The sequence below is a fragment of the Arachis ipaensis genome, chromosome B05, assembly GCF_000816755.2.
Source record: "Arachis ipaensis cultivar K30076 chromosome B05, Araip1.1, whole genome shotgun sequence".
NCBI lineage: Eukaryota > Viridiplantae > Streptophyta > Magnoliopsida > Fabales > Fabaceae > Arachis > Arachis ipaensis.
In genome coordinates, this window is record NC_029789.2 from 43,152,331 (window position 1) to 43,160,089 (window position 7,759).

Consider the following 7,759-nt stretch of genomic DNA (forward strand, 5'->3'; position numbering starts at 1 on the left):
GAATTAAAACATGATAATAAAAAATAATAATTATAATATTAAAATGCTAGAAATATCAAAATATTACCCATTTAGCATCTTTATCATAAGATAGGAAATTGCTTTTTTGGTGGACTATTTTTAATTCAATTTCAAACAATGTAATATACCGTTGTGTAATCTAAAAATAAATTATATCCAAATTAACAACAAATATCACAATAATAACAACGTATTGTGATGTTTGTTGTTAATTTGGGATTTATAACTAATAATTGCACGATTTTGGAAAACATAAAGAAAATGGTGATATCTATAATTAACATTTAATATAAGAAATTCGAAAAGTCTTTAGTTATCATTATTATTATTATTTGAAAAATGTTTAACTTTTTTAAGGGTAATGATTAATTTTAGTATGCCTGTTTGGAAACTGGATGGATTTTAAGATATAATTTCGTTTTTTTCTCTCTTTTAATTTATAATCTATAAACTTCTCTTAATAACATATGTATTTTTCTATGATAAAATACCAAACACACTTCATGATATCATTAGACTTTTAAACTGTCAGTACCGGGAATTTGGTGGGTCAATCTCAGACCAGAACCGAGAAGTCACCATTAATTGACTGCAACTCCTTTTATGAGACTCCATTCTCTTCCTCAACCATCACTCTGGCTCGGTGTTTCTCCATCAAACAGCTGAATGGCGATTCATGTAGGTACTGGTGATTCTAACAGGTAAATTAATTGCCATTACTATAAAGTTCCTCAAATTCTACAACATTACTTAGATTTTATAGCAGTTGATAATATTACCTACAATTTTTTCTCTTCTGATTTTGATTTTATTTTCGTGGTAAGAAAAGATATCTTTTAGTATGGTGCCTGACATGTCTATGTATCCTACACTAGATACCCTCCATCTCCTTGCTATAGGAAGACAATGATAAGTTCAGATCTGAGGACAACTAGATTGGTAAGTTAACCCTAATGAACTCATTTCTTTCTTTAAAGCACTTTTGAAATATTGATTTTGTATTTATTGTTGTTTATATAGAAAAACTCTCCCGAATCCCTAACTGTGATTGATTCATTGCAGTGCTTGTCCACTACTTTTGCTAAATATCTGAAACCATCTGGGCATGGTTCCGTCTGGAAGATAACCGGTCCACCTTCCAGTGTAGAAAAAAAATATCTTTTTCTTCCACCTGCTAAGGAGTAGTAGAAGGGATTCAGAGTGAAAATTTGGGGTTGAGTGGAAGGAGTGCTGTAAGTTGTACAAGTTAAAGAAGAAGGACAAGCTTATCCTGAGACTAGCCTCCATACTGGACTGGCACATACAGTTGGAGATCGAGAAATTTTAATTCCTACAAAAAAATAGCTGTTTATCTATTATCCTGCAGAAACATATTTTTCTTTATGTCTTAGATTGTATTGGACATGTTCCATTTTTTCTTTTTTTTTTCTTTTTTTCTAGATATCTGACATTCTATGCTTTAAATTTGCTAAATAATGGGTTTTCTTTTCATTCTGAATCCTCTTAAAACTATTTTAACTTGCATACAGTTTTGATTTGGTGGAATCATTATTATCCCTTATAGTACGGATAACACAATTGGAGTATATAGTGTCTATGTCTTGGAGTATGCAACTTCTGTATATCATGACAACCAGGCTGAGAGATGGGTTTCTTCTTTTAGGTATTGTCTCTGAGGAAACATCAAAAGCTGATTTATCTTACTGCAAAAAAGTTATCACATTAAAGCATTAGGACTTACTGTTCTAATTGTGAGTTATAACGGTTGTGATCATTAATCATTTTTCTATTGATATAATGAAAAAAATAAATTCTTTCAATGTGTGTTCTTTTGATTCTTTTTCCCCCTCCTCTCCCCACTTTCTTTTCCATGTTAGATAGCTTATTCTTGTCATTTTTTTTCCATGTTAGATAGCTTATTCTTGTAGTGTTGATTACAATGGAGTTTCATTAGTTGGTTTTTGTTCTTTGGTCATGTAGCTCAATTTCAATACGAGGATTCGAATATTTATCCTCCGAAGTGGTGGGATGGAATGCTTCGTTGTTCTCTCCTCCCTGTGACAATACTAACCAAAACCCTCTTCTGGTTCCACAACCTTCAAAGCCTATTGCTGCTCTTGCTGGAAAGTACTTTCCTACCCTTTTCTCTATTTTAATAATTTGACATGCTTGGAAAAAAAATACAAATTAGTTGGTTAGTTGAAAACTTGAAACTTGAGGCTTGAAAGCTGAAACCTCCTATATTCATTTTTTCTTCTGTGATCAACAATTTATTAGCTAACTATTCTGTTTTGAACTTGCAATTACATCACATATCATTATGATAATGATAATGCTATAATATAATTGATTAATTATTATTGTCATGTGTGTGAATCACGACAGAAGTTGTTGGATGCCCACCAATCCATACATTCAGGGAGAACTCAATTGCAACTCAGCCTCCTTAGAAGAATGAACCTGATGCAGAACCCAAGCCTGGTTTCCTTGATGTCAAATTCAGCATGGACGGTGCCCCATACTTGAGGAAAATAGATCTCAACAATTATGCTTCCCACAGGGACCTGTCTTCAGTGCTCGAAAAGATGTTTAGCTGTTTGACTCTTGGTGAGTTCTTCTCTACAAACTATCAATCCTTTTCTTATATTTATCATTATAGAATTAACATCACAAATATTTCGGTAAACCAGAGCTATGATACTTATGTCCAAAAAAATTCCTTTATTCATATTTTACATTATCATCACAATATAAATTGTAATTTTTTTCTAAAACACAAGTATCATAACATTTAATTATGTTACTTGCTCCTTCTTTCTACTCAACTGTTAATAAAAACTAATTTTTCAACCACTATTTTTATTTCTTGCTTTTTCTTTCTATTCAAATGTTAATAAAAACTCATATTTCGATTGACATAACAACCATTGATTTTATATCTTGCTTTTCCTTTCTACGCAAAACAAAAATTCATATTGCAATTGACATAACTTTACAACCTTTTCCCAGCCATTTTGCAACCAAACTTAATCTTCTTTTCATTCACCGCCAACATACTTCTTGTTCCTTATTGTTTGGTAGCTTCAACACTATAAGAGTTGAATTCTTTTCTTAGTCTTTTTCCATATAACTCTTTTAAATCATCTGAGAAAAATATATTATACATGTTACATAATAGAATTATTTATATATCACATGCTATAAGTATTATGCATGCGAAAGAAATAAACATAAATTAATTTGAGATCTTACTATTTATTTTAATCAAAGGAACCACAGTGGCATGCTTGGTCACATCTACTTTGCTCCCTCTGATGTGGTTTTTTCCCATATTATCAATAGATTTAAAAAATTATGAAAGAATATATATTACATGATTGAAAAAAAAAGTAAAAGATATATATCAGCTAGAGTACTTACCTTGTTTCCCATTTGATTGTTTGCATGTTGAGTTCATACAAACAATCATTTTCATCGCTTGGCAAAGTTAGAGAGGATTGAAAACTCAGCTACTTCTTATCAGGTTTTGGATGAATGGAGTGGTTGCAAGAGTATTTGGTATAAATAGGATTTTTTATTGTGTTGTTTTTTGTAAAATTGTGTGCTAGAGTCAAAACCACTCATTATAGTGGTTCCTACATCTGACACTATCATGGTGCTTATATCACATTGTTTGAAAAGTCTTTATTTCCCCGTCTTCTCTTATTTTATTTTTTTAGACATTCAATGGATGTAATTTCGTAAAATAAAAATAACCAGATTTAATTGATGTTATCCATTACATGTAATTTATTTTTTGATTAATTCCAAATATTTGTAATTGAGTAGTGTAACACCCTAATTAGCCTAAGCCTTACCTCGCGACGTAAATCAAAGGTTAATCAGAGATTACGACAGTTCTAAGCTCATACATAATATATATAAGGAATAGTATAATCTAGAAGCCCGCTGAAAGATATAGCTCAAAAATAGGATTCCAAAAGCGCAAAACGTACTATCGGAGCTACTAGCTTAAGGCACAAGAAACAGATAAGATACAACAAAGGATAAGTATATAATATCATAGAAAACTAGACACGGCTCGCGGAGTTTAAGCCGGCTAGCCATATACAAGTATACAGAACCATATAGAAACCTGACAGTTTAAAAATAGCTTATATAAGTTTTTTCTCTCATAATACAAGCCTCTAGGCAAAGACAAAATACAAAAAAGAGAGATGTATAAACAAGATAAACCAAAAAGACTCTAAAAGAATCCAAGATCCTCTGCTTCTGTCACCATCCAAAGCAACTCACTGAGGTGGGTTGCGACCTGCATCTAAAAAATACAACAGAAATATGGTATGAGAACCAGAGGTTTTCAGTATGGTAATAGTGCCCAATGATGTAGGATATAAGACCTTGGGATGCCAAAGGCAATCCTAAGCTCCATATCCATCCCAAGAGTTCAAACTTAAAGCATACTAAAACAAATAAGCATAAAATATAAACCTTAACATAACTAAACCGGGTAATTTTATCTTAAGGTATTTCTATTCTAACCAAACACCGCTGTCCCACAGCCTTCTCCAACCGATCCTCCATGCGATCCCATCGCCACCGCCTTCCGAACCTCCTCAATCCCAGTAGAAAATACAGGTAATATACAATGCAAGTAAAACACAAGTAGAAGCATATAAGGCAATAATTCAAATAGCAATTAGGCATGTTATACAAATAGGCAAACCATTTCACATAGTCAAAGCATACACACAGATAGAAAATGCATATGATGAATGCCTGCCCTACTGGCTGTGATATCACATTGTCGGTTCAACTGCCAACTCGACGCATCTCCATGGAGATGTTGCCCTTCAGAATCGTGGTGTGGGAACCCCCGAGATATAGTGCTCGGATCACTATCCAGGGTTTTGTGCCTGTATGCTCTGATGATGCGAAGGGATGCGAGCGGGATCTATTGCCACCGGCCTCACATCTAAGCGCAAGCGGGATAAACCACCGCCCTTACGCCGCTGCCACTACCTTGACAGGCGGGATCCAACCTCGGCCCCTGCCGAGCGCATAGCGTCTCATAATCTCAATGAAAAGTAGTGTAGTGGTTTTTAAAATCATTTTTAATACAAGATGGATCCATCACTTCATCCAGAGCCCTCGACTCTTTTCTACCACTGTTCATTCACATTTCAGTTCCGAACTCAACAGTTCCTTAATCCTCATCTCATTCATCAACCATTCACCACCTAATATTAAACCACCTTCAGTACGCCAGAAACCTAGGCCTCCATTTTCTAATTTATCATAAAATCATCTACTAGAACCCTTAGGTTATATCTCACGTTCTAATACTCAAAACTAGGCCCAAAAGTCTTAAAATGGTGTTATAGAAGCTTTGATGTGAGCGAAAATTAGCCGATTAATAATTTAATATAGAAATAACATTGCGAGTACAGTTTTTAACCGATGAAAAATCCGCTTATCAATTTAGAAGGGTTGTCACAAATTTAGAATAAAAATACTGGGAGTAGAGATCCTAGGTCGTCTCCCAACGAGTTGACAAAAGAGTGCTATTTTATTTAGTCAGGAGTTTTACGAGAAATTTTGAGAGTTGGAGAACAGAAAATTAATAATTGTAAATTAAAGCAATGAAAATTTGCAAGAGAATTTATATAATCAAAATAAAAAGCCTTGACCAGGGGAAGATTAATGGAAAGTTCTATCCTTGTTGGATTCTCCCAAGTGTAATGGCAAGAGGTTGTTGTTTTCAGTTAGTTAACCCTTACTAAATAAAGGAAAGTCAAGTGATTGAGCTAACTCTTATTCACAAGTCCTAATCCTCTCCTATGGAAGGATTAGCGTTAGTGACTAGAGAGTTAGCCAACGACTTCCAATTGAAATTGACACTTGAGTATTCCAACTCAAGGGTCTCCTTTTAATCAACCCCCAAGTCAAGTTGGGAGTCTACTCCATTGACATGGATAATACTATTACAGATATATAAAGAGAAAAGAAAGAAGACATGATAAATTAAATAAAATAGGAATTGAAAACTAATTAAAGGTAAAAGTAATTCTTTGCATTAATAAATTCCAAAATTATAAACATACGTATCTGAACAGGGTTAATGGGCAATAAAAGAGTAAAGGAATAAGGAAACAAACTAGAATAATGAAAACTTCAATGGAGGTAGTGACTTTTCTCAATATCCAAATCAAAAGCATAAAACTCTAAAAAACTATGAATGTGAATAAAACCTAGAGGAAGAGTGATTTCTCTCTAAGATTCCAATCTAAAACTAAAACTATGCGAATGAGAATGTGTGTTGAGTTTCTGCTTGTCTCCTGGCTCTAGTATGTGTTTCTGGGCCAAAAACTAGGTCCAAACTCGGCCCAAAATTACCCTCAACATTTTCTGCGATTTTTGCAGGTAGCGCATGTCACGCATACGCGTCAGTCACGCGTACGTGTCGCTGGTCATCTTCGTGTGTGACGTGTATGCGTCAGGCACACGCACGCGTCAGCGTACAAACTCCAATTCACGTGCACGCTGAGCCATGGGTGCGCGTCGCTCCTCGCTGGTTATCTCCTTTATTTCTTGTGCTCCTTCCATTTATGTAAGCTTCCACTCCATCCTCTAAGCCATCCCTACCCTATAAAGCCTGAAAACACTTAACGCACAGATCACGGCATCGAATGGGATAAAGGGGAATTAAAATACACAATTTAAAGGCTTAGGAAGCTAGTTTTCAATTATAGAACAAGACTAGGAAGGAATTGTAAAATCATGCAAATTGTATGAATAAGTGTGCAAAGACTTGATAAAACTACTCAATTGGGCACAAGATAAACCATAAATAGTGGTTTATCAAGCTTACAACCTTGTTGGAAAGGTAGACTAGTTGAAAAACAAGTAAAATTTGAGAAACAGGGCGTGTGCAGCCGCACAGAGGTGTGTGCGTGCGCATGCCCAGGAGATTTTAAAATGTGTGCGTACGCACAGGTGGCAAAACTTACAGAATTTTTCCACTCGCACAACCTGTACCAGCGCCCTTAACAGACTGGCCTTCCCGACGTGTGCGTCTGCACAGGCCTATGCGTCCACACAGGTTGAAATTCTTCCTTAGATATGTGCGCGCACAAGCTGTGCTAGCGCTGCAAACAGAACGCATTTCCCTGCCTGTGCGTGCGCACAGGTTAAAATTTTCGCAAGGTGTGCGTCCGCACAAGGGTGTGCCCTTGCACATATAAGAAATCATGAAATTCTGCAACCTTGTAAGAAGATAGCTCATGAAAGCAGGGAACATAAAATCAAGCATTGAACCCTCACTGGTAGTGTATATGCACTCTAATCTCTCAAATGTTTAGGGTTAATCATTCTACTCTTCTCTAGTCATGCTTTCTAGACTTTGTTCTTCATCTAACCAATCAACAAAATTTTAGTATACCAATGCAAACATCATGAGGTCTTTTCAAGGTTGTAATGGGGCTAAGGTGAGGGTGAGGATATATGTATGGTCAAGTGAGCTATAATATGAATATTTGACTAGTCTAAGTTCTCATCTAACACACACATACTCTATGTAATTCTAAATAAATGCCTAGCTACCCAAAATTCCCACTTTTGCATCACACACTTATGTACCAAATTATCTTTAATTTCACCACATATGCATTGATCTTTTTATTAAACTTAACACTGGGATAATTTTGTCCCCTTATTTATTTATTTATTTATATTGTAA

At 35.0% G+C, this 7,759-nt stretch overlaps 1 long non-coding RNA gene across 1 annotated transcript; it reads left to right on the forward strand.

Moving 5' to 3' along the window:
• Positions 239-1,512, forward strand: LOC110271969. Its single transcript, XR_002362861.1, has 3 exons — positions 239-722; positions 897-960; positions 1,084-1,512. It is a non-coding gene; the product is annotated as an uncharacterized LOC110271969 (long non-coding RNA).